The 27,401-nt window shown below is 48.0% G+C and overlaps 1 protein-coding gene across 3 annotated transcripts in view; it reads left to right on the plus strand.

The window, feature by feature from the left end:
• The first annotated feature begins 302 nt into the window (after positions 1 to 302).
• The window catches only part of LOC138491489 (uncharacterized), a 163,387-nt gene continuing 136,288 nt past the window's right edge, over positions 303 to 27,401 (plus strand). For all 3 annotated transcript variants that reach the window (XM_069618006.1, XM_069618013.1, XM_069618014.1), the window contains exon 1: positions 303 to 369. The gene's annotated coding sequence lies outside the window, so the exon portion shown is untranslated. The remainder of the gene's footprint in view (positions 370 to 27,401) is intronic.

Consider the following 27,401-nt stretch of genomic DNA (forward strand, 5'->3'; position numbering starts at 1 on the left):
GTAAAAATAGGATGACATGGGGTTAATTTCCAACTGGGTGAGCTCATTACTTTTTAACAGTGAAAGCCGTGTTGCACAGATAAGGGTGAAGGAAGATGTATAATCCGACTTGCTGTTGGCAGCCGAATCTGCCCTGAATTTCCCTCAGCCATAAATCACTTTTGTTTGGGGGCGGGAAGCCCGGATGGGACAATAGCAGCCAAGAATAGTTGTCACACCATAAAGGTATTTCAGAAAGTGTCGGCAAACTTTTAAACAAACACACTATGCAGTCGGGTCTTGTGCCGACTTTAAATGTTTGATTGATAATTAAAGCAACATAAGGCCTCCTTTACGAAACGCTCACTTCCTGATTCCAGGCAGCATCAGGTGAGCGCGTGCGTTCCAGGCGTGTAGTGAATTTTATTTGAGTTTCTTTTAGCATGCATTAACTTAGGCGTTCTCACCCCTTTGTTGTTATATTGGTAAGAGGAGCCCTTTTGTAACCTCTGGAAATGCACGGTGAAGCTTTAATTCGTTGTGTTGTACTTGTCACACGTTGAAATGAAACATTCTATGTACGTGACTTTCTAAACATCCGGTCTTGAAATTGCAGAGGGCAGCGTGTTGTTGGTTTGGTAGACACAGTAGCTGCTCCAAAGCTCATTTACTGTACCTTTCAGGCTCTGGAATGCTCGCAGACGCAGTTACTACACAGACCTGCTCTGGTGTAAGTGACTACATATACAATAATACCTGCGCAGGGCTAATGAGTGCAGATGTCTACTGTTTCCATTTCCAGTGCCTACTCTGAAAATAATGATTCCCCACGGCTAATGCAGATTTGGTGCTTTCCCTGGGTCTAATGACCTTTCTGTGGATAGAAATTGCAGGCAGAGTGTCTGTTCTAGGTCTAATGGCTGCAGACACAGAAACAACACCCCGATGAATATCGGCAGACACTACCTTCTCTAGCGCTAATGGTAGCGGCTGGTGCGATTGAGTGCAGACACAATACCTGTTCTGGAGCTAATGACTTCCGATACAGTTTGTTGTATCTGCTAATCAGCTACATCAATACCTGCCCTGGGGCAAATAATTGTAGACACAGTACCAGTTCTGGGCTACTGATGCCAGACACAGTACCTCCTAATCCGTTATATATATCAGAATACCTGGCCTGGGCCTTATAACTACGGACACACTACCTTCTCTGTACATGACGTACTCTGGGGCTAACGATTCCAGTCACAGTATCTGCTGTGGAGCTTATGGTATTTAACATAATACCTTCTCATGAGCAAATCTGGTGTTCATGGCCCATGCACCTTTTCCTTCTCGTGTATTCTTTCCCATTCCTAATTCACCTCTGACACCTCGAACATTACACTCTGAAATGAACGTACATTGTGAAGAAGGGATCAGTAGGGCTAAACCATCGTGCCCCGATTTTCAAAACGTGTTTGGTGCAGCTGATAGGATGCTTATTCACTTCACTTATGCCAAAAAGGTGGTGAACCGTGCACAAAGGACACTTAAATGTGTGCATCATAGTTGTGCCACCAAATGCACAACTGCGCAAGACAGAGGGTGGAAAGGGGCTTTGGGTGTTTTCAAGTAAATCCCGATTTTCAAAAGAGGTGCACTTTTCAAAGCACAGGGGGGGGGGGCATTTCCCAGTGCCTGTTTGGAACTGGTGAAGGGCGATATAAAATATATGGGTAGGTCACTTATGATCCTCTCATGTAATGAGTGAGTGAATGCTGTGTGTGAATAAGCGAGTGAATGTTGAGTCAAATAATGTGGGTGTGTTTAGTGCTGGGCCAGGGAGCTGATTTTGGCTGGTGAGGGCAGCACAGTAACAATGTACTTTAAAAAAAGAAAAATGTAATTTACTGTTGGTATTTTCAACTGTAAGAACACATGTAACCCCCCTCCCATCCCTTCTCGCAACCCCATCCTCTCCCCTCTCCCCCCCCTTGATCCCAACACATGTTACCACCAACGCACCCAGTCCTACCCCCCGACCCCCGCTACCCCTGAGTCCATAAACTATGTAGATGGCTCCCGGTCCCAAGTTTCTCTGAGTGACCAGCTCTCTTGCCAGCTGATGTATGGGCCCTTGCACCATTTGAGCACCCCCCCACAGTAGCCCTCATCTCTCCTAGAAACTTCAGTCATATCTCCTCCCAGTTTCCTGTGAAGGAGCTCTCCCCAAGTGGAGCGAGTACTCGCACCAGGACTCTCATTTTCCTCAGACACCATGCGGCCCGCAAGTCCCGCTTCAGGTGGTGCAGGCCAATGTCCCAGTCTGAGAGAAACCTTTGGTGATCCCCTTGAATCGAATAGGTCACCCACTCCAGTGCCGTAAAGTTCCAGATTTTACTAACCCATTCGTGTTCTGTGGGGCAGCTTTTTGTTTCCGTTTGTGTGCCACCACAAGCGTTGCCACTATCCGGATGATGTATGTCTTTCTTTGAGCTTTCGAGAGTAGATTTTCCAGAACCCTACCCATTCCCAGGATGGCCATCCTTGTGTTGTCTGGCATCTGACTCCCAAAAACACTATTCATTGCTGCACAGGTCATGTCCCAATAAGGCTGTATGACTGGGCCTTCCCACCAGATATGCTTCCACAATCCCTGTTCCCCACATCCCCTCCAGCAGAGTACTGACGCAGTCGGTTAGAATGTATGTAGTTTTTCTGGGGTGAGATGCCATTGGACCATTATTTTAATCCACATCTTCAGAATCTGGATGGCCTGCGTGAGCTTGGGGATATATGCCCATAACTGAGACTCAACTTCCCCCTCTAGTGGCTGCTCCATTGTAGTTTCCCACTGCTCCATATAGTGCCATGCCTGGCTCCTTGCCCCTTCTGCTATAATCCCATATAACGCTCCTACCAAATGCCTGTCCCTGTGTCTATCGTTACGAATCGTTGGTGGCCGCTGACCTAACCATTGGGTTCGTAAGCCTGTGCCTCAATTAAAAGTAGTGATGCCTCTCTCCCCTCATCTAGCCTGAAGTCTTGCTTGCACTGTGCAATGGATTTAATGTCCTGCCCCGAGAACATGCCACGTGGTTCACGGCACCTTGCCGCCTCCATCCATTGAAGGCACCCCTTTCCATACCCGGTGTGAACTGGGGATTCCTAAACATCGACGTCTGCAGGGAGGGGAAAGTGGTCAAGTTCACCCTCCGCACCAGCTCATACCGTGAGTCCCTCACTAGGGCCCGAATCCTGCTATGGTTCATGTTTGCATGTCTATCCCCCCTTGAGTCGCCACACCACCTCATCCAGCGGCGAGCCCACCATTGCTTTGTCCATTCAACACCACACCTTCCCACAGTCACCCCTGAACCAATCCCGGCTTACTCTGATTTGAGCCACAAGGAAATGGAGGCAGAGGTTTGGCGCTCACAGCCCTCCCTTGCTTCTGGGAAACATTAGCATCTGCAGAGCAACCCTGGTTCTCTTGTGGTTCCAAATAAATGACCCCACATGTTTTTGAATGGTCCTGGAGCAACCTTGGGGGACCCTCAATGGCAGAGCGTGAAATAGTACACGATTTTTGGCAAAATCACAATTTTAAGGGCATTTATCCTCCGTATCCAGGATATTGCTAAGGGCACCCATTCCACCAGCAGCCGGGGTAGTTGGCACTGTAAAGAGCACCCAGAGAACCAGTAATCTGGACCCCCAGATATCTAATGCCCGTTTACGCCCATCTATAGGGTACTATATCCCGCGATTCCTGAACCTTTCTGAGGGGGTGGTCACGTTTGATATTGTGGGCATTTATTTTTAACCCTGCCACCTCCCCCAAATAGAAGAAGTTCCTGTAAGATCCCTGCAATTGAGGTTTCTTGTTCTCTGATCAACAGGAGCATGTCAGCCAATGCTGCGACTCTATGCTCCTCACGCCCAAAGGGAATCCCCATAATATCCGCGGAGGCCCTAATGCTAGCTCTTACCATTGAAAGGAATTTAGAACTGAATCCCATAAACTCTATGGTATGGAGGAGGAATGGTCATACGCTAGTAAGTGCAGGGGTTCTAGATTTATTTACTTTTTCAATCAGATGACAGACCCGTTGAATGGTATCTGAGGTCTGCCTATGTCTAATAAGAATGTTATCTGAGTTATGCCTATGCCTGATCAGTTTGGGGAGGAGCTTATCTAAGCGTGACTCCAGAACCTTGGTGTAGATCTGCGTCTAGATTAATATAGAATAATATTCACTCTGCCCCATTAAGGTAATCGCTATGGGCACATGGTCTGACAGGGCGATCATTCCTAGCTCTATCCCTGCGACCCTACCCAATAGTGACCTCAAAATCCAGGAGCAATCCTTCCTTGAGAAGGCTCTATGAACTTGGGAATAAAAGGTGTAGCCGCCCCTCAGTTCCCTCCAGCCATATACCAACTCCAATTGGGCCATGTGTTCGTTGAAGCAGGTAGATGGTGCCACCTGGTTGTGGAACACCCTTGCGCTCCTGTCTTCTTTTGGATCCCAGGCCAGATTAAAGTAGTCTACCAATATTAGCTGCCCTTTGGCAAGAGTCTCCAGTTTGGTCAGTGTCACCCATAAGAACCCATCTTGCCCTGTATTGGGGGCGTAGATTGCTGCCACTGTATATGTCCCCCCCTCTCCCATTGGAAGAGGCCGCCAGACACCTACCTTCTGTGTCCCCCTCTGTAGCTATGACCTGGAAGCCTAGGATGTAACCATCCCCCAAACCCTGTCTTCCCAGGGGCATTGTATTGGAACAGATGGCAGTATCCCATGATTTTTATGCCTGTCTCACCTGCGACTGTTCGTCCCTCTTGGAGGGCTACAATTCCCACAACCTCCCCTGCCCCAAGAACTGTTCAACCTTCTTCTCTTAACTGAGCAATTAAGCCACCTGACGTTTAGGGCGGTCACCCGAAGCACTTCCCTCTTTCCCATGGCCGTCTTACTGTGCAGCTCGCACTAATGAGTGGCTGGCATTGGGATCCCCCCCAAATCCCCTTCCCCCTCCCACACCCCTCTGGGCAGGCTAAACCAGCCTCTAGCTTCTCGTGACCCATCATTTCTGGAATTGAGCCCTTGTAACAACTCGGAGTAAACCTGTGCAGGTCCCCCACGACCCATGTAGATAAACCAAGACATCCTGTACCACCCACCTCCCCCCCGGTATCTTTCCCCTAACTACCTCCCCCGGGCGGACTTCAACATTCCTTCTTGTAATCCTTTCTTTTCCCTCAGCGTGGCGTTCCAGTGTCGATGGGCATGTGGTCAACTTCCACTCCTGCCTCCTCGTCGGTGGGGTTAAACCAGGCCCCTTAGGACTTGTTCATTTTAGCCCTTTGCCGATAAACTTTGTCCACTCTCACATTTACCTCTTGAGCAGTTCTCTTGCAGGTCTTTGAGGATGAAGGGTCACCAAGGCAAGAACAATCCTCAGTACCCTCGTACCTTCCTCGCAGGTGGTAACCCAATACTGTTTCCCTTCCCATTCCAACAGTAGTCCAAAGAGGAAAGTCAATTTATAGCATATGTCTGCTCGCATTAGGGCACACACCACCAGGCCCATCATCCTACACTTCACCAGCATGGTCTGGTCTAGGTCCTGGAACAGCTGAAGTTCCGACCATTAAAGCTGATTGATCTGGTCCTCCTGGCAGCCTCCAGCACCTTCCCCTTCTGCCCGTACTCATGTAAGGCCTCCACTACATCTCTGGGTCTGGCCCCTGTCTCTCCCCTCTTTGGCCCCACTCGGTGTATGCAGTCCAGTTCTATTCCCGACCAGTTTTCCACCTCCAGCAGGTCCGCAAACACTTGCAGCGCCATCGTGTGTAGATCTTTGTCCGCCACCGCCTCTACAAGGCACTTTATTGTGAAGTTAGATCTTCTCGAGCGGTTTTCAAGGTGTTCGCTCGAGGTTCTGAGTGACCCTTTCTAATTGCTCTACCAGCTTGTCAATCTTCCTTGTGTCCCCTGCGACCTCTTGTATGGCACTCTCCTCTGCATCGGTCTGCTCCTCTAGTTTCGTTATGTCCCTCCTTCACTTCTTGCAACGATTGGGACAGTTCTGCTCGCATCATTCTCAACTGCGACTGAATTGTGTTCGCTATCTTGTCCCCAAAATCCTGAAAGCATTGGCAAAGGACCTCCTGGGTGACCACTTAATCTTTTGCAGTGCCTACCAGCGCCCCAAATCCTCTGCTGTCCTGGCCCCTGATCTCTCCCAGCCGGTGCCTTGCTGTCTCTGCAGATTGCCCTCCTGTGGTTTCTTCAGACTTGGGGGCAGCTGGCATATCCTTTCCCTTGTTTTTGGACATAGTGTGTAGGCAGGAGTGATGGGTGGGGCGGCTTGCCCCCTCCTCTTCTCCCTGATATTGTTTTGCATCCTTCGACCTCTTCTGGCAATTATTTCAGGGCATAGGAACCTCCTCCCTCTGCTGCTTTGTGTGTTTGCCCTTGACTGTGCGTGGGGGAGAGGGTTGGAACTCCCCTCTAACTGTGCGCAGGTGAGCCTCTGTTTGTCCTCCTTCTCGGGTTTCAAATGACCCTCCTCCTGGCCATGGTGCCAGGATCACTCTGCACTGAGCCCGACCAAATGGCCTCTACCTTATTCTTCCTTGCCCACCACAGATGTAGATGGACTCTTTAGCCCTCTATTCGGCTTCAGGATTGGCCTGGGGAGGCTAGGGCCCCACCGGCCACTGTCTCCTATGTGTGGTGCGCCTCTTGGTCCCTGGTCTCCCTTGCTGTGCTTCTGGATGGGTGTGCCCTGGCTGATGCACTATTTGCAGCTCCAAAATGAACCTCAAATGGGCCTCCAGCCACCCTGGCTATAACCCCACAAGGCCTCTCCTGGTCTTCTCTGCAAAGTGCTGGCTTCAAAGCTTGGGCAGGGGCCGTCCCGTTGCGCTCCTCCACTCCTCACTGTCACTCTGCTCAAAGCTGGTGATCACTGTCTGCTGATCACTGGCCAGCCTCTGCCTGCTTGCACCCTTTCCTTGGGCCAGGGCGCACACTGACCTGTGATAGTTCTCCCCCCCCCCAAAGGGGGGCGAGGAGGGAGTCTAGCCCCTCAGGGTCGCCGGCTTCCTGCCTCTTGACTTTCGGTGTGCGGCCCCTGCCAGGTCTCTTGGCCGCTCCAGGTGCTCTCTCAGCAGTGGGCTACGGGTATGATCCCTCCGGATCCTCCTGATCTCTCTGAGGTGCTGCTTCTCTGAAGTGGGGGGTGGCTCGGTCCTGCCTTTATCTTACTGCTGGTGCTCGCCAGCAGGGGAGCCCTGTGACTCCACGAATCCAGCCCCGGTGGGCCTCCAATATCACAGGCAGCTGCTTCCTGAGGGGCTCCTCTGCTGTCCAACAGCAGATGCTTTCCCGCCACCCCCGCCTCAGTCGCACTGGATCCTCTGACGCACTGGGTCTCTCTGAGTGGTTCTTCTTGCTCGCGGTCTATGAGCGTGTCTCTCAGCTTGGCCTGCAATGGCCGGGGGGCGCAGTGCCCCTACACCACAGAAAACACCTGCCTCTGCCGAAGTCCCCCAGCGATCCGGGCTGTTGCACTCCACCACTGTAGCCTACATTGATAAATCCCTGCCTGGGGAAGGTTTTTTTTAAATCTATCTTTGTCTTTGGCCCCATGGGGTGAGGGCTCCACGATCACAATGCTCTCCTGTCGGCGGCCATCTTGGAATCCCAATCACGATGCACTTTTTAATAGGTAGCCATCATAGATGGCAGTAGAAAATGTTTGTTTTTAAAAGGATGATATGTGCTTTATGTTGCTGCACTGACATTTTGGTGCACCCAGTCTTGCTAATATTATGCTGTGGCATAATATTTATTTTTTTACTGGGATTCTATGAAAAAGCAAGCATGATGTGTTGTGTCTAGACTGGCATTTAGGGCAGCCAATCAAGCCATTACTTACTGTGGTGGGGATTTTTCACTAGGTATCCAGGGTAAAGCAAACCTGATGAGCATTATTACGCATCTAGACTTGCCTGCATTGTGCAGCCAATTTGGACATGTCTTTTTGTGACGAGACCTTTTTTAAGGGAAAGCCAACAGGAGTGTGTGGCAGAGCCATGGTGTTAAGATGGATTTCTAAACTCGTGACCTGCTGGGCAGAGGTTCAGGAGGCAAGCATAGTTTCTTGGAACAGGGTAACCTTCTGGACAAGCCAGACCAATCAAGGTAGCTTGGTGGCAGTCAAGACTAGGTCTCAGGAGGGGTGAGGGTGACTGAAAGACCTCAATGAGCACACAGAGTAAAGGACGCTTACAAATAACTCCCAGTCAGGTGCATACATGTTAAAAATACAAATACATTTATTTCAAGGCCTTACTTTTAGACCAACACAATCCTATCTAAATCCATATATACAAGACCAATGGGGCCTAAAAGGTTAATGCACAAAATGGGTGCACAACCTAAAAAGTGGAGGAAACGGGCAGTGCAAATAGTCTTTAGTCCCTTCTGCATCCAACAGACTCCCAACTTAGAGGCAGTCCAATCCCTAAGAATAGTGGAGGCTACTGCTGGAGCACGCTGTAGTTCAAATGGGCAAAACAGGGTCTCTTCAAAGTTCTGTAGCAGCTCAGGAATGTGGGTGAGGCGATGAATAATAGGTTCCCACTATTCGAGGAAGGCCTCCACTTGAGGGCAGAGTCGATTCCAAGAGTTGGGAATAGTTTGCTAGTTCGCACTAGCAGTGGAAAGGAGAGGGGCCCTCAGGGTCCACTTGTGCGTAAAATTGGATGGAGGTGCCTAGGAGCCACCGGTTAGGGTTGCGATTACTCACTGACCCCTGCCACACTCTGGACCAAACTTCGGCAGTCGAGTGCACTTCAGTTGCAGGTTCAAGTGCGGCAACTTGGCAGCTCTGCGGCTTTCAAAGACACAGCGATGATTCCCAAACGGGACAGTGTCGATTTCTCAGCTCTTGGTGGATGGATCAGGCCAGTTTCACTGCAGCAGGCTTCAGGGGCAAGAGGGGCACAAATGCAGCGCACCTGCATCGTCACCACGGCTGGGCGACACGTTAACCACGTATACTCCGGTTCAGGCGCACTCACTTTACTCCAGACCTGGTAACACCAAGTGTACAAAATTCGGTGCGAGTGCTGTGAACACAGAGCTAACGACGTACCAAGTTTCGAGGGCCTCCTCCAAACGGCAGCGGTATCAGGGCAAAGAGTCTGCGTAAACTGGTCAGCCCACTGGTTGGCCCAGGAACACTCCCGAGCGATCTTACTTGCAGGGTTTGATGAAGGTGCCGAAAATAGTTGGTCCCACTATTCCAATGGGTCGAAGCGTCTTTTCAGACCTTCTAGGAAGACCATCTGCAGTGGTGTCCCGCGGGAAGACAGCGGGCCCAGGGTGCCAAACCTTCCAGCGGTTCCTCGACTCGGCTTCTTAGTTTCAGGATACTTGGATCCTATCCTTCGTTCAGTGAGAACTCCAGAGATCGACATGGTATGGGTGTATGGGGCCTTCTCTTATCTAGAATCCCCTTGCGCCAAAAGGAAGAGGACCTAATGGGAGATCCGTTCACATACAGGCATACCATACGTGGACCAATCACGGACCACGGTGGTCCCAGTCATTCACAGCACTCCAGGCTCTCTGGCACCCAGGATGTGTATTGGAACCAGACGTTCCAGCCCACATCCTTGAGGCACACAAACAAGGCATTCTGAAGCCCGCGAAAGCTTGGCGCTTCGCTGGAAAATGCATGACCAAATAAGGACTGACCCGGCTCGACTCGAATTGGGGAAGGTGAAGGGCAAGATGGCCAAAGGACAGGACAAAGAACCTCGTGGCATGGCCATTTTGGAGCCAGACCACCTGTTCGTGCCAAAATCGGTTAAAAATATGCGAAATGATAAGCTGTCACCAGCCCTGTCCAAGGCACATCTGCACTTCTAAATAAAAATCCTTCAAGTGTATCTAGGGCACTTGGAAATAACTAATAGACCCAAGTGCACTGTACTGGAAGGTACATTGTACACTTGTTACATGTTGCAACATTGGAAAGGACTAAGGGAAACAGTCTCCCAATACTGACTGTCTTAAGGGCATGTCAGTTTTCCCATAAAGTGAGTGAAAAGCCCAGAGGAGTGCAACAGAAGGCTGGGCTCCTCCTGGTAAAGTCAGACTATGGTGTTTAACATCAGCAAAAAGTTGGGGGGGTACACAACTGGAGGGACAACTACACATGAAATGGAAATCTTTCCTAACACATGGTGGGCATGTTTTCTTATAGTATAATTACTGGCATTATGTTACGTTGATTTGTACTGTACCACTACCACCCAGGTGCAGTCTCCAGGTGCTTGTAGGCTGTGCAACAATGTGGGGTCGGGGGTTAGTGGGGGGGAAAAGGTTGAGAGGATGGGTTCAGAACCAGGAGGAACTGGAGTCTGTGTGAGTATTTTGCATGTGGACACTTATGAGCGGCCTCGCACATTGTAACCGTATGGGTAAGCTTCCATGCCTCAGGTGTGTGGTAGTGTTTTGTGTTGGTGTTAGTGTTGTGTGGTTATGATGGGTTGGACGTGTGCACTGGTTAGATAGTGTCCGTAAGGGATTCGGAGTCACAGGTGGTCGTAGCTGTAAGGTAGTCCCGCATCTTGGTTGTGATGTTGCATTTTAGATTGTATTGGGCTATGTGGGTGGTTCACTCGGAATGTCAGCATAGTATGGTTCTCTGTATCTTTGAGTGTTGCTAGTCCAAGATCAGATGTAGAGGCATCAGTTATGTAGGAGGAGCAGGGAGGGAAGAGGGTTAGTGAACTGGGTCAGTTTGTTGTGGTCTCACTCAAGGGCATCCCTTTGGATGCCACTTGACGGTATCTAGCCAGGTTCTTGTTTGCAGTTCTTTGGCCCCTCTTGTCTCCTCTCTAGTTGTTTGCCTGCGGTGGTGTTGTTGCTGGTGTCCCTTCTAGGTTGTCATTGTCTGCTGGATAGCCAGGTTTTGAGCAGTTTCCTGAATGTGTTGGGCTCTTCTGTGGTTCTAATTACTTGGGCATGTTGTTCCAGGTGTTAACAATTAGATGTGAGAACGCTGTTCTGCCGAATTTCCTTTTTTCGTTATGTTTTGCCTCTATTTGTGGGCTGTTGCAGGATCTTAGTTCACTTCCTGGGCGATACTGGCTAATGTTGTCTTGGAGGAATTCCACTCCTTGTCTGTGCAAGGCTTTGTGAGCGATGCAGAGTGCTTTGAATTTTTTTTTTTTCCTGATAATCTGTGTGGGGCTTTCAGTTTCAGTTCTGGAGTGATGTCGTATCTTCTGTTTAGTCTTAGTAGGATGCTGGCTGCTGTATTTTACACCATTTGGGATTTCGTGGTGAGTCTTTCTGGCATTCCTAGGTAGAGGCTGTTTGCTTAGGTAAATCTTTTGAGTATCGGGGATATGATTGTGAGGGTTCTGTGGGAGAAGGAGAGGTAGTAAGTAATCCTCTAAATAGTTGTAGGAGAAAGAAGCATTTTTTGGCGATTGCGTTGTCTTGCGGTTCCTGTGAAAGTCTGCTGTCCATGAGTATTCCTAGGTTGTTTACTTCATTGGTAGTCTCTGGTTGCGTTCCCATGCTGATTGGCCAGTCCAATTGTGGGCTCCCTCTGTCAAACCCTGTGGGTGAGAGAATTTTTTCTGTTTTGCCGGGTTCAGTTTGCGGTTGTTTGTTGTCATCCAGTTCTATATGTCTGTGAGGCAGTTGTTGAGGGTTATTTGGTTCCTGTGTTCTGTTTGTTTTCACAATCAGTTGTGTTGTCTGCATAGTTGTAGGCGGTAAGTCCATGGGATTGAATAATTTTCATCAGTGGGCACATTTAGATGGGAGAGGCTGGAACCCATTGCGATTCTGCATGATATATTTTTGGTGTTTAAGATGAACGGTGGTAGGTAGGTCCTTTTGGTTCGGTTTGTTAGGAGTAAGGTAAGCCACTTCAGGGTGGATTCCTGCCACGTTCCATCAATATTTTTATTCATGTTGCGTGGCTGATTGTGTCAAATGCAACTGAAATGTCCAATAGAAGGAGGGCTGATTGGGTGTTGTCTGCGTTTATTTTCAGGTTTGTCCTATATCGATAGAAGTACCGATTTTGTTCCTTTCATCGGTCTGATGCCAACTTGTGAATGGTGGAGCATTCCGTTTTTTTTCGACGAGTTTGATGGATTTTGTAGACTTGGCTCTCCGGGATCTTCACGTGGTAGGGGAGGTTGGATATCGGTCTGTAGTTGCTTGGGGTCTTCTGCGCTTTCAGACCTTTTTTTTTTTTTTTAATGTATGCTGATTTGAAGGAAGACAGTACTATTCCTCTTTAGAGTGATAAATTCATTAGGCTCTGGAAGTGTGTCGCTGGTGTTCTTTAGTTGAGTATTCCTTTGAAGATGTCTGGGGCGCAAGGGTCCCTTGGAGATCCTGCAAGGTTGGTGTCCTTGATCAGTGTTGCGAAAGTTTCCTCTGTGATTGGTTCTAGGCAGGTGAGTTTTGCTGTAATCATGTGTTTCGTCTGGTGTCTGTGGTCCAGTGGTTGTATTTGCCCCGGCTAGGTTGATGGTCTCCTGTATTGTCTATTTTTGCTCTCAGGTGGTTGGTGATTTTGTCACAAAGCGTTTGTGTAGAGGTGATGGAATTTTTGCAGGAGGAGGTTTTTTAAATCTCTGATTTTGAAGAATTCTTTCTGTGGATTGTTGCATATTCTATTGTTGTGGCGTAGCAGAGGCTTTGAGGACAGTTGCTTTGTACAGTTTGAGTTGTCTTTGGTATTTTATTTTGTCTTGCCTGGTGTATTCTCCCCCCTATTTGTTTACATTTTGCAGTAGTTTTTTTGAGTTTTTATTTTTTTTTAGTTCTTCTGTGAACCATTTTGTTGCCAGTTTTTTGGTTTTGCTTTGAATGTTTTAACTGGTGCTAATTGGTCATGGCTTTGGTGATCCAATTGTTGAATGTGTCTTCTGTTGTATCTATGTTTGTATCATTGGGATCTCTTTCACTTGGGACGGTTGCATCTAGAAGGTTTGTAAGGGACTTTAGGTCCAAGTTCTTATGATTACTTTTCTTGCTGGTGTGGAGTATTTCCTTCCCGACCAGCAGGGCGGGTTTGGGGTGTGATGTAGAATGGTATCCACCAGCGGTCACTCTACACCATTCGTGTAGGTGGCGCCGATGTGCATAGTTCTTTGTTGCAGAAAATTGCATTCAGGGTGTGTCCGGCTTCGTGGGTGGATCCATTTACTATTTGCTTGAACTGCATGGTTTCCACGAGTGCGCAGAGTGTGTTTGCTGTGTACACATTTTTTTTTTCGAACCATATGTTGATATCCCCCAGCATGACTTGGTTGTTGTGGAGGGTTGCTAGCACCTCGGCCTCGTCGTCTAGGTTTGTTGAAAAGTTGGGGTTGTAAGAAGGTGGTCTGTAGATCAGGAGGAATACTATGTTGGATTGGTCGTTGTGTTCCATCTCGATTTGGAGGGATTAATAGTCTTCCGCGTTGGTTATGATGATTCAAGATGCTCAGGCGTGTCTTTTGTGTATAATTGCGATTCCACCTCCTTTTGGTTTTCTCTGTCGGTGTGTATTAATTCATAATTGTCGGATATTGCTTCGTTTGCGATGGCTTTATAGTTGTCTGATAGCCAGGTTTCTGTAGGAAGAGCACGTATGTGCCTCCTTTGCTTGGGTTATTGATTTCTGTTGAGTGTTTTGCCATGGATCTAACGTTGAGGCCGCAATGTAGTTTGCTTGATTTCTCTTTTGTGTTATTAGTATTTTGTTCTGACTGGTGTGTTGTTGGTTGGGTTTCTGTTCCAGGCGGGTTTTTCCTGGTTGTGTCTTTTGAGTGGAGTGGTTCTTTGTTGGTCGGTCCCTTTGTTGAGTCGACCGATAAGGTTTATGGCGGGGTTGGTTTGTTCGGGGTGGGAAATAAGGTAGCTACTTCTCTGTTGTTCCAGTCTTGGTGCTATAGGAGATGTAGGGCGTGATGGATTCCAATTTGTCCCTTGTTCTGGTTGGGGTATTGTCCATGGTGGAGACCGGGTTGGGATGGTTTATTAGTTGCGTTCCCTTTGGTGTCCTGTATTTATGACGCTTGTTCGTTGTTGCTGTGGCGTTTTTTGTTTATCACGTTGTCGTATGTGGACAGGTAGCAAGCAATGTAGTGTTTTTGCTCTGTTATTTGTATGTCTCCTTGGGCCATCTCAGATGTTTGCTGAGTTTTTTGGGTTGTGGAATCATGCTTGTCTGTACCTTCCTGAGTGGCTTGGGTTTTCTTATTATTTCTGTTGTCTGTTCTGGTTTCTTTGTCTTTCTTGTGGCGAGGCATAATGTGTGGGTTGTGTTCCTGAGTGGGCGTCCTCTTTCGACTGGTATTTTTTCTGGTCGTTTGGGTTTAGTCTTTGTTGTTGTCGTTTGTTGCTTGTATTTGGCAAGTTGTGGGTAGTTGAGACTTCGGTTGATCGGACTTTGTGGTCCTGTTTGTTTATTGCTTCTATCTTTTTTGGATCCTATGTTTTTCTTTTCTTTTTATCCTGGAGGTCTTTTTGGTTATGGTTGTTGATTATTGGATTATGCGCAAAGCAAACATGAATACTGTGTGAAGGAATACATGTGAATACTGGCCTATATTGGTGCAGTCTGCATGGAAATGTATTGGTTGTGAGGGTGCTGGGTTCCTGCTTTTGACTGGGATGGCAAAGGATTCTCACCCAAGGGATGCATGCTATGTTTAGGCCTCTGGCTTCCACTTTGACCCAACATGGTCTCAAGCTTTACCCATGCCTCATTGGAGATTGTGCGGGTGCTGGATGCCTGCTTGGACTGAGATGGCAAAGGATTCTCACCCAAGGGATGCATGCTATGTTTAGGCCTATGGCTTCCACTGTGGCCCAACATAGTCTCAAGCATTACCCTTGCCACAGTGGGGGTGGGGGGTGCAGTCATTCAGCATAAGTGCAACTAAGCAAAAGCGGAATGACAATTGTATTGGTCTGCTTATCATCCTACAAACTCTGATGAACTGAAGTAATCAGTAAGTCATCAAGAACAAACATGGCAATGCTCCTGAAGTAATCAGAAAGTCATCCCCAAATCATCAGGGACAAACGTGCAATCTCTTGAAGTGATCGGCAAGTCAACCTAAAGGCATCAGGAACAAAGTTTTCTGAAGTAGGGATCATGTTAGCATATTCATTAAGTCATCCTAAACTCATCCCCAAATCATCGGCCACCATTCTGAGACATTTGCTGATGACTTTAACAGTGTGATGGCGTCCGATGATGAGGGAATGACTTGTAGTGTAGTTCGATTATCATCAGATGACTCCAGGAAGGTCTCTAGCTATCCTTTCAGGCCAGGGTTAGCTCTTACTGTTGTGATCGCATACAGTCATTGCGCGCTCTCTCCATTTGGCCTCTGATCATCATTTGTTTTAATGATAAACAATATTGCGTTTTGAATGTATTATGTTGTTTTTCAGCAGGGATCTTGCCCTTTAGATAAGGGTGTGTTGTGTTTTAGCAGTGGTATTCAATCATTTTTAGGCTGAGCTCACCCCCTTCAGTAAAAACATTGTCAACCCCCCCCCCTTGAGTAAACATATTGTTGCTGCCACCCCCCAGATGCCATATCTGCTTATATTAAAAGCAGAGCCTTGACAGAGCCTTGTGCCCCCAGACATATTTTTGCTCCGTGGGGGGGGGGCAGCACCACAGTTTGAGGACCACTGCTGTATATTGTGTTTTTATCAGTGGTCCTATGGCCTTTTAGACGTGGGCATCCTGTAATATTAAGGTTTTCAGGGTATATGTTTCAATCTAAGTCATTCGATATACAATGTCTCTGTATAAAGACATGTAACCATCTGTCCCAGTAACTTGTCACTAGAATGAAAACAGCAACAACAAGATGTGAACAGAAAAGTGTATTGTAGCATTTGCCTTAGTATTACAGTGGTAATAGGCACTCCTACGGTATCGGGTAATATTATCTCCATATATATGGTCGCCATACGTAATATCGCCGGGAAAAGGTTGTGGCGCTATTATATGGATGATGGGGGCAGCCAAAAAAAGGAAAAAAAAGGGTTTGGGGTTTGCGGGGGTGTCCCCCGCATGTTCCATGCAATAATGTCCCCACAAAAAACTGCCATTTTTCTGCGATATTTTTGCATGGCAATATTTTTGTGGGGACATTATTACATGGAACCACTCCTACGTGTCACAGCTATCACAGATACACAATTGACATTTGTTTGTTTCTCGTAGAGATTTCATAGTTCTGTTTTCCCCTCTCCTGAAATTACATATCAGAATATTTAACAATTCCATACTCCGCGCTGGAGTTTGTTGTAACTATTCAGTGTTTTAAAATAGAATAAAGAACTTTTAAATAATTATTTTCCCAATGTCCTATCGGGCATTGCTCTTTAGGAAAGAATAAAGCAGATTACAGTGCTTAACAAAGTACATTGTGTGAATTCCCTATGGTGAAGGATTGCCATCTGGCAAGGGTGTAAAAACCCTGTTTTTTTCTATTTTTATTAATATTAAAATGATGCAGGTGATTATCTCAGTGGGTGATGTGCTGCAAACCCCATTTCATTAAAATCCATGCCGAAAGAAAAGTGTACACCTCTGCCCTGCTGTATCAGTCACCCAGTCTCCCGTGGCACAGAGCAGCACATGGTCTTTAGTGGCACAGAGTAGGGTCAGAGCTCACAGGATCCCTGTTTGACAGCTGCTGTGATAACAAAGTCCATGCAGTGCAGATGTTGCATTTAAATGTACACATCTGACCCATACCAGTAATAATTATGATAAACTATCTCTTGGTGGCAGGATAATCTGGAAATGTAAGCCATAACTGAGTTTTGGTACAGTGACTGGTAGTCTGTATGTTACAAAGCAGATGTGGCTTTTGATAACAATGCAAAGCTCAACACTGTGAGCTCATCCATCTAAGGATTGTGTGTATTCCAGTCAGACTGCTTGCCTCTGCTCACTAGCAGAACCATGGGCCGGAAGATTGTGTCTCTTGATCCTTTGTGAGGTTGGATAACATCTAACACACCAGACCGTTGTTTACCAAAAGGCATTTGAAGTGTCAAATGAAGGGGGGTGGGAGTTTAGGCAGTCCTGCAGAATAGAACACAAGGGAGGAAGGAATCCTCTGTCTTGGTATTCTGTGGGCTTCTCTTTCCTGCCTGTTTTCTACAATTCCTGCACAAGCAAAGCACTTTTGGTATTGTTGCCAGAAGGCCACTTGTTACCTTAATAGACTTTGGACCCCTTAAAACAGGGTTACATTTGTGATCTTTTGCCTTTTATAAGGAAGGGGTCTCTCACTCCGTCTTTGATTCATTGTGGACCTTCAGCACTTGAAGAATTCATTTGGACTCTGAAGTAGTCATTTCCAGCATCCTCTAGTTGTGAGGTGAAGGATGGTGTTCCAAGGCTCTGCTCCCTACCCATCCCAAGGGCACATTGGGGTGACCTGCCTCTCTCTGCCAGCTCCACTGGTACACAGTCCTCTCCTGCAGGTGCAAGCTAGCCTCCTCCAGATTGGGGGTGAAGAGAACAAGGACCATCTTGTCCCTGAGCCCCTGGATTGGAACTCACAGCACCAGAAGAAACAAACCAGCTGGTTACAAGTATTCATCCACGTCGATACGCCATCAGAGAATTGTCAACCGCATTCAAATGGCTTCAAACCAACAAGATCCAGGGTGCTGCTTTTGGCACTTCTTCAAACCGCGCAAGCTGAGCTTGGCACTTGCTCCAGCTCGAACAAGAAGATTGCCACTGTGGTAGGCTTCAAACTGCCATGTGGAACCATACCTTGACCCAAGCGGGACCGCCAAACAGACCCTGATTGCCTCATAGACCTGCATCCTTCCAACCAAGCATCAAACCGCAATGAGCCACATCTCGAGCATGACTCAACGCCTGCTCTCTGTCTGGATAATTGCGACTCCCTGCATCCGAACCTGGTTCAATCCGCCCGCACAATGTTAAGGAGCCTATTTCACCACTGTTGAACCGCCAAAAACGGAGAAAGGCACTGTTGCAAGGCCCCAGACCCCCTGGTCCATCTTTGGGACCCCAGAGACTGTTAAGCCACCCATTTGAACGTTTTCTCAACCAAGACATATCCTTTTGGTAATATGGTTGTGATGTATGTGCCTTTCACCTCTGCTACATTACATGACCTAGCTGTGCCATCTGCGCTCCCTCTTGACACACTTCACCTCCTGTCCCCACCCACTCCCTCTCTGATTTGCTCTCCAGCTGGGAAGCATTCCCTTGGCCTCTGGCACATCAAACCTTCCTACATTCTGGCATGTGCTCTAGCACTGCTTCAGCTGCAGGGTAAGACTTGCTACAGGACCCAGCAAGGCTTTATTTCGGTGAGCACAGCTTTTACTCACCTAGCTGCACCATCCGTTCTCCCTCCCCGACCCTCTACACTTCCTTGCCTTTCCCCTGCCTCCCGCACCTGCCCATCCCCTCCCTGTTTGGCTATCTGGCACAGGAAGCTCTCCTCACGAGAGACCCAGGACAGTCTTGCCTGGGCAGCCAGCTAACGGCCAGAGTCAAAGGGCAGCTCCCTACTGAGATTCACTCCTTGGTTGCCTGTGTTTTCCTGGGACACCGGAAGCAGACCACCTACAGCGACTGATAAGTTACGTGTGGTGTGGGCGGGCAGTACAGCCATTTCTGTACTCCGGTTAAACCCCACCACTCTAATTACCTAAAATCCCCTAGCTACTTACATCTAGTTTCATTTTGTAACCGGTTTTCCCTACACTGCCAAAGGTGAATCTAGGTTATTTTTCATTACTGTTTATAACACCTTGTAGGTTGCCTGCAGCACCCCCTGGGCGGTCAGTTAGATGCGTTGGGAGTGATCTGTGTGCTGCACTTGGCTGTATTCTGAGAGGAGGAAATGTGATGCACTTAGATGGATTGTAGGGGGTAGGAAATGTGTTGCAGTTAGATGCATTATTGAGGGTAGGAAATTAGTTGTACTTTGATATTGGAGGGTAGGACATTAGTTGCATTTAGATGGATTGCTGGGGGTAGGAAATGTGGTGCACTGAGATGGAATATTGGTGGTAGGAAAGGTGATTCACCTTAATGGATTTTGAGGGTAGGAAATTAGTTGTACGTGGATGTATTTTTTTGGGTTGGAAAATGAGTTGCACTTGGAAGGATTGTTGGGGGTGCAAAATTAGTTGCTCTTTGATGGATTGTTGAGGTACTTGCGTAGCCAAATGCTAAGGTTAGCCATTGTAATGCACAGTGGTTATATGCAGGTATCCTTGATATTTCTCTTAGTAGACTTCTTTGGTTAGGGTTTGTAGAACTTGGAAGATATGCAGTAAGACTATAAAGGTAGCCTGTCCATTGCGCTTGGTGAATCCCATTATCCTAGTTTCTATGGTAGCCTGTCTGCCTCTCCTAGAAGATGTACTGGGACAGCCAGTCTATTTCACTTGGTAGATTTGAGGGTTTGCTATCCATAGCGCCTAGAAAGGTTTACAAAGGTAGCAAGCTTTTTCTTCCCCAGAGAAGATTGGATGACACAGGGACATCAAAGATAAGCTCCTTCTGAGTTTAAGGAATGGATAAACGCACCACTTCGGTGGACATCTGCTGCAGGCACGGCTATCCATCCACACACTTTAGAATGGAGCTATGACTACGACAAATTTGGTCCAGCTAGCCGCATAACCACTTTGCACTGAAACATCAGACTTGCCTCAACACATCCACCATTAGAACACAGCAACACCTATGACAAATTTTGGTCTAGCTGGGTACATATGGAGTCTCCTTCTCTAGCGCTCTGTTGTGACCTCCATCAGCACCCGTTCACATGCCTGTCCTCTTGGGTTGCTTACTGGAGCCTAGCCAGGCCTCCTAAGTCCTACTCTTGGCCAAATGCACACACATCTTAAGCCTCCTCTGATTGGGATCACTGTTATTCTGGATTAGTTTGAGGGCTGAGTAGGCGGTTTAGTGGTTCTATGCCATATTTCTGCATTTTATAGCCCGAACACAAAAAGACAGATTTCTTTGGGGCCGTTTTTGTGCTGGCTTTAGAATGCAGACATATGACATACTGTCCACCTCCTTCCCCACGCCCACCCACTCCTGCTGATTTTTTTTTTTTTCCTTTTTTCTCGGAAGGGGGGGGGGGGGTAGGAGGGGTTTATCCCCAAAACCCTCTATTTCCCCACCCCTTTCCCACCTCCACACATATGCGCGCGCGCGCGCGCGCGCGCACACACACATACACATACAGACAAACTCACCTCTCACTCCTGCGACGACTCCGCTGGGACTCGAAGAGCCTGACAGCCCTTGCGCGCACTTGTGTGCGACAGGGGCGTGACAGTTCGATGTAGAAAGATCGCTCTGTGCGGTCATGGAGCGGTCTTTCTAAATCGTTCTTTTTTCAAATTGATTTGTAGAAATGGGTCTTTTGACCCAATACCGGTTTAGCCACCACTCATTCTTGTACATTTTGTCAGGATCTACGTCAAAATGGCGAATTCCGAAAAGCTTGAGGTTCAAAATTGCGAAGCAGGCTTGGCTGCTTTTTGAACTTCAAGCTTTTTGGATTCTGCCGTTATGTCCCCCGCTTCCCAATTAACGTATGCGGGGGACACCCCTGGAACCCCCTAAACCCATAATACCAAACTAGCTGAGTGGGAGACATCCCTGTAACCCTTCGCTCACCTTGTTCGGTATTTTCGTTCTCTTTTGTATCATGCCCAATGCGCAATAAAAGTGCATTCAGCATTTTATTTACTTTTTTTCATGCAATATCATTTTGTCATACTTATCTCAGATCACACCCTTTTAGTTTTCAGACCAGATGAGTAAAATGGATGAGAACTATATTAAAAGTATAAAGTAAAGCGTGAGAAAACTGGTTGGAGGGAGTAATGCAAATGCTCATATCGAGTAAGAAGAGAGCTTGTGTATGGTTTTTGGTAATTCACAAAAGAGACCATCGTGGCAGAGGCGTGCCAGGCTGTGAGCACCAGTGCTTCGCTATGCGTCCACCCTGTTCTAATATTTAAGATTTTGGAGAGCACACATAACCCATATATCATTATGGGATCTTGGCCTCACATGAGTCGAGGGCTATGGCTTCACCGCCACCTGCAAGAGTGAAGGTTTCCCATCTTAGGTGATGGGCCTTAAAGTGTGCAACAACTGAAATGCTGTTTTTATATTTCCAACACTGTTTCAGAGTTGGAAATGTGAACACCTTGAAAAAGCAGGAGCGTTTCTACTCTGAGCAGGGCAGAATAGCTATTTTATACATGGGTTTATCAACCCAATGTTGACAGTTCTTTAGGATGACGACACATGCATACACGTTTCACCCCTGTTGGTGATCATCAGTGTAGTTTAGTCTTACTTCCTTGTGGTTGGAGCATTGGGGGATGTTTAGCAATCACGGACGTTATGGTGGGTTTATAAAAGCATGAAAAGGCCTTCGACCAGAAGGATGTCGCAGTATACTGCAGCATGATCCCAAACAAGGGTGAAATGCATATTCGGTTGCCTGCATCATTGAGAGCCATCTGTTTTGGGTTGGTAAAAACATGTATACAATTCTTCTGCCCTAAAAGTGGACGCATTTATGGCAGTAAAATTATGCATTTGAGCTGTTTTGCATATCCATAATACATCGCTCCGTGGCCATCAACTGGAGGTGAACTTGCAGTGATGGCTACGGGTTGGCACTGTGGCTGAAATGGCATATTCCACTTTTAAATTTTAGGTGGAATGGTTTCTTGATATTTTTATATACCCACCATTACATTGAGGGTGTTTTCTATCTATTTCTTACATATATATATATATATATATATATATATATATATATATATATATATATATATATATATATATATATATACTAAAAGCTGTTTTATTTTGCATATGGCATATATTTGTCCTAGTAAACCTTCAGCACTTGCTCTTTGGACGTTTTTAGCCTCAAGCAACCATATGGCAAATAATTACTTCATAGGATGGTTCCCTTAGACTTCTGGCAGTGACAGAAATTGTAGCTACTTTAAAGGCATCTCATCTCCATTTACTCTTTCAGGGTATGCTACATAAAGGGTGCTTTGTTGATGGGGTGCCATCTTTGGAGTAAATGCCGGTTCTGGGGCTAGCTATCAATGGGCGGTGAGCTCCATAGGGATATTTGTTGGGGAGGCTCACAAACTGCTTTGAAGGAGACTGTGCGGATCCTGCTCACATAAGCTTTATCTGTTGGGTTCTGCACCTAGGCTTTTCAAAAGGATGATCCCTGAAAGCTGACTGACTGTCGGGAGTTGGGAGCCATTTACCTTCTGCTTATAGCCTAGAAGATCCTGGTTAGCTTAAAACCAACTGTCAACACAAGCTTCTTTTGGGTCCACATGCCAACTGATGTTGAACAAACACAACTATGTGAATTTAACTGTGTGCATTTGGGACAATCTATAAATACACTTTAGGACACATCTGTGATATTTAAAGCATCATAGGTCAGAAATAGTGGATAGAATTGTTTGCATCTTATATGGAATTTAGATTTGCGTAACGCTATGTACTAGCTCCTGGTGACCGGTTACTGCTGGAAACCCAAGAGCAAGTTATAGCTCCTGCTTAACAAATCCTAATGTCGAGCCCTACATCCACCCATATGGCCCGTTATCATCCAGTTCTTTCCTTGATAAGTAGCTTCTACAAGTTTCAACTCCAACCAGTGTATGCGTTGCACCTCTCAACAGTGACTACCACCGTTTTGTGCATTGCACTGCTGTTTTTGTTGTACTCGTAAGGCAGACGATGGGGGTCCCCCGAGTCTGGACTTGTGGTGCCACCAATGGTCATACAGTTACTTATTGTTCTCCTTGCCAGTGCTCCAGGTGAGCTTCGTATCAACCTATATTTCTCCCTTGAATTGGAACAACGCTCCCAACAAACTAAAATGGGTAGTAACATTTATGCATGTTTGACCGTTTTATTAACTGCACTGCTCAGGCAGTGTTATGAGCAGCCCCTTCCACAAGACAACTGCTGCAGTGCTGCCGGCTTTTAAGATGGCGTATGCAATAAACATGCTTCATTTCATTTCTGGGAGTTGGTAGTTTGGGTTACAAGAACATTGCAAAGTTTTTAAAAATGTAAATATATCTTCACTTGCTTACAAATCGCCAGCCGAGAATGAAATCCCACGCTTTTTTAATCCCTAAAAATCCCGTAACCTTGAACTTCCCAAAGTCGGGAGTCCCATTCTCTTCCCTCAAATTCGTATCTGGTGGCCACCTCGGTGCGTAATAGACAAATCTGCCCAGCCGCATAGCGGTGTCAGCCCCCATTGACCACCCCACCCCTCTCGTTGTGAGGAAGAAACATACCTCAGGACCTACCTACTAACTGACAGAAAGACAGACACTGGTTTTACATTTGGAAACAACAGGTCACAATTTATTGGAGCATACAACACGGGGGCAGTCCCAACCCACAAACATGGTTCACAACCATACTTTCAAAGTGGCCCAAAAAGCAGGGCAAAGTTCTACTGCTGAATGTTCTCGGTGTCCCCTTGCCGCCCCTGGCTGCCGCAAGGTTCCGGACATACGCTCCAGCTTTGTACTGCACAGAGTACTTCCTCCTCGGGCCACTGAATCTTGAAGGTGAGGAATCTCAAGTGTCCCTAAGGGACTCGGTGCCCTTCGTCTGATTTTGGCTTGCGTGCGGCCAGCGGGAAACCTGGCCACTGTTCAAGCCGCGGCGTACTCTCCTCCCTGGCTAGGACTGCCCCGAACTCCGCCACGCTTTGGGGGTGGCCCCTCCACTGCCCCCAATGCCCCCATGCTCTGTTCAAACTTACCATGTTACTAGCTGCACCCCGCCTTCAGCAGGGCCCCCAGGATGGCCGTGAGGAACAGATCGTTCCCTTTATTCGACAGATGTACTCCGTCCGTCGCATAGTGGGAAGGAATCGAATTCAGGCAAGTGTGCCTCACGAAACCAAACCCCTCTGCCTTTGCAAACCTCTCAATCCCCTTGTTGAGCCTGCGTCGGGACTTCTCCATACCCCTGTGCGAATCCGTCCCCCGCCATTGCAGCCTGGGCATAACCTCTGATCAGATGATTTTGGTGCCCGGCAACTCCTGTGCCAGGGCACGGAGGCCGACCTGTATTTGGGCCCACAATCGCCCCCTTCCCATAATGGCCAGGTCATTGCCACCTAGATGCACCACCAGCACCCTGGGCGCAGGCTTCCACTGCAACCGTCTGTGCACCGCAGGTAACAGTGAGTGCCACCGCATACCTGACGTGCCTAACCAGACCACCTTGTTCCTTTCCATTCCCAGGTTGAGGCCCAGGTGCCATTGGCGGGACGTGGCCTCCGCCCGTGTTATAAAGGAATGGCCTACCATCCATACGCTCTCATCTGCGGGTACAAAATTAATAAATTATTATTTGGTCAGAGCAAAGAATAGTGTTTTTTTTTTTGTTTTTTTGGGTCCGAGCAAACGAACGGGGAAAACACACGTCCAACAACTTAAAATCTGTCCATTTTTGATGCAGCAGGTCCCCCTTATGTCCCACCTGGCCCGGATTGCCTGGTCTCTAGTGGTCTCAGATAAAGCTGGAAGCGCTTTGACTGCCATCTGCCTATTTTCTGAATGGCAGGTCCAGGCATGCCCTGTAAAAAGGCAGAAGTGGCTACACCTATACGAAAACTGTGGGAGGACCAGCCCTGCCCCTGCCCCCAAGGTGGTTGATAGAATCTTCCTAAACTGGTAGTTGGTGAGTGGAGTGCCGTTTTTGTGCATTAGGAGGGGGCCTGGATGCTGGGCTCTCAGTCATGTACCTTCTCAACAAAGTGGCCGGGCAACTGCTGCTGCTGCTGGATTGGTGAAGCACCACCAGCTTCCCTCTTCCGCTTTGGTCTGTCTTACAGAAACGCAGTTTTATTGTTAAGACCCACTTGTCTTCCTCTGGCCTAAACTGTACATCACCCAATGCCAGAGCCCTACCAGAGAGATCTCCCTTTCCTGCTACCACCAGTTCACTGATCCTAAAGGCCCAAAGAATGCCAGTGAAAATGCTGCCCTGAGCAGTGCCACCTCGAAACCATCAAAACCTCAGGCAGTGCACCCAGTAATTTCTCAAGCAATTTAAAGCTAATGGGTTTCCGCGTGTCCTGTTTGGGGCCCTCCATCCGGCCCCAACCCTTCACGCCTGTGCGCACCACAAACCCTTTGGTAGGATCACACAACCCTTGCAATTTGCAATGGAAAGCAATGGCCGCTAGGTGGCCCGTTGCCCAACATCTGCTCTTACCGTTATTATTAGCCCAGACAACAAATGCCCCCACCTGTTCTTCCAGGGAAACTCCAGCAATTTCTTGACCCTCAATCATGCTGATAAACTTACCGTTGCACTGCCGGTACCGGGATCTAACGCCTGGTGTGAGTGATCGCTCCCCCAAGTTCCAGAGCGCCTGGCCCATATCACCAGCTGCCACCATTTGACCCTGTACGCCAATCCCTCCATCTTTGCAGTCGGGTGTGCTGCCCGGAACTTGCGCCACTGAAATCGAGAGAGCATCAGCAGCCACGTTTACAAAACCCTGTACATGCCGTGCCCTGAATTCAATGTTACTTCTTAAACGTGCCTCCACCAATCTCCTGAGTAGGCTCAACACCGCCGGGCAAGAGGCAAACTGCAAGTTAATGGCCTGAACCACAGCTTTATCGCACCAAAAACGTACCCTGCCATTGCCCAGTTGCATGGGCCACAGCATTAGAGCCAGGACAACGGGAAATGGCTCCAGAGCCATTATGTTCTTAGTCCTGCCCTTCTTGTGCCTCTGCCCTGGCCATCTCTGGGCACACCACTCCTGGCCCAAAATAACCCCAAAACCTTCACTTCCTGAAGCGTCAGAGTACAGCTGAAGTCCCTTGCTGGTTTGCCAGGGGCTCCTCCATAACAGTACTCCATTGAAATCGGCGAGAAATTCCCGCCACATGCGCAAATCCTCCTTCAAACCTGCCCCCAGGCGGATGTGGTGGTGGGGCAGCGTTACCCCCGCTGTGGCCCTGGCTAATCTGCGGGCGAAGACCCTCCCCGCCGGGATAACCTTGGCTGCTGCACCCTTTCCAATGTGGTCCTGTCTTTTGCTAAAGCAGCCTCTATTTCCTCAATCAGCTCCGACGCCTTCTCTAGTGGCAGCCTGCAAGACCCCTTCCTGGTATCTATCTCAATCCCCAGGAAAGTCAGCACCTCTGTGGGTCCCTGTGTTTTCTCAGGCGCCAGTGGAACACCCATCCTGGCCATCAAGCTCTGAAATGAAGTTAATGCGAGCCCACAATCCTTGGATCCCTCCTGACCCATAAACATGAAGTCATCAAGATAATGGATCATGTCACTCCTTTTTTTCCACCTTGCGTGCTGCCCACTCTAGAAAAGTGCTGAATGCCTCAAAATAAGCACAAGAAATTGAGCAGCCCATTGGCATTCATTTATCCACATAGAACTGCCCCTCCAATGAAATCCCAACAAGTGAAAGCTATCCGGGTGGACCGGTAAAAGTCTAAATGCCGACTCAATATCTACCTTTGCTAAGAGTGCCCGCCGCCCTTTGGCAGCGACCATCAGCATGGCCTGATCGAATGAGGCATAGTGTACCGAGCACCGGTCCTGGTCCAGCCAGTCCTTCAGAGTCTCCTTTTGGGTAGGACAGGTGGTGGATTAGCCTAAACTTGCCTTGCTCCTTTTTGGGCACAATCCCAAGAGGTGAGATAATACAGTTAGGGATGGGGGGGTTGGTGAACGGGCCCACCACCCGGCCCAATTCCAACTCCATGCCAATTTTTTTTGTGTCGCCACCTGGGGTTGGTTGAGTGCAGACGGCAGGTTCCTTGCCATCCGCCCTGTCAAGGGACCCCCGTAGGGGATCTTAAACCCCTCATAAAAACCTTCCCACAACAAATCCATATCCCCCCTTCTTGGGTACTCCTGCAAGAATTCCCAGAGCACCCCTTTGTCCACTGGGGATGGGCACATCGCCAGCCCCCTGTTACTGTCCACCTTTATGCTGTCCCCCTGCCCTTGGAGTCCCCTCTGTCTTAAAGCAGGACGTGATGGGGTGGCTACCTCCACACTTGAAACACTGATGGGGAAACTTACACCTGGGCCCCCAAGTGCAGGACCCTTTATTGAATGATCGGCATGCCTTACCTGCCATGGGGCCCTTTCGTGCTCGTTTTTTCTCCCGTCCCCCTTTCTGTCCTGGGGGGGTGATTGAAAGGGCCGCCAGTCATTCTTCTTATTGTGCTCCCCTTTTGCATACCATGGCTTCTTAGATCCCTTATACA

The sequence above is a fragment of the Ambystoma mexicanum genome, chromosome 10 (assembly GCF_040938575.1).
Source record: "Ambystoma mexicanum isolate Mex_15411 chromosome 10, UKY_AmexF1_1, whole genome shotgun sequence".
Lineage (NCBI taxonomy): Eukaryota > Metazoa > Chordata > Amphibia > Caudata > Ambystomatidae > Ambystoma > Ambystoma mexicanum.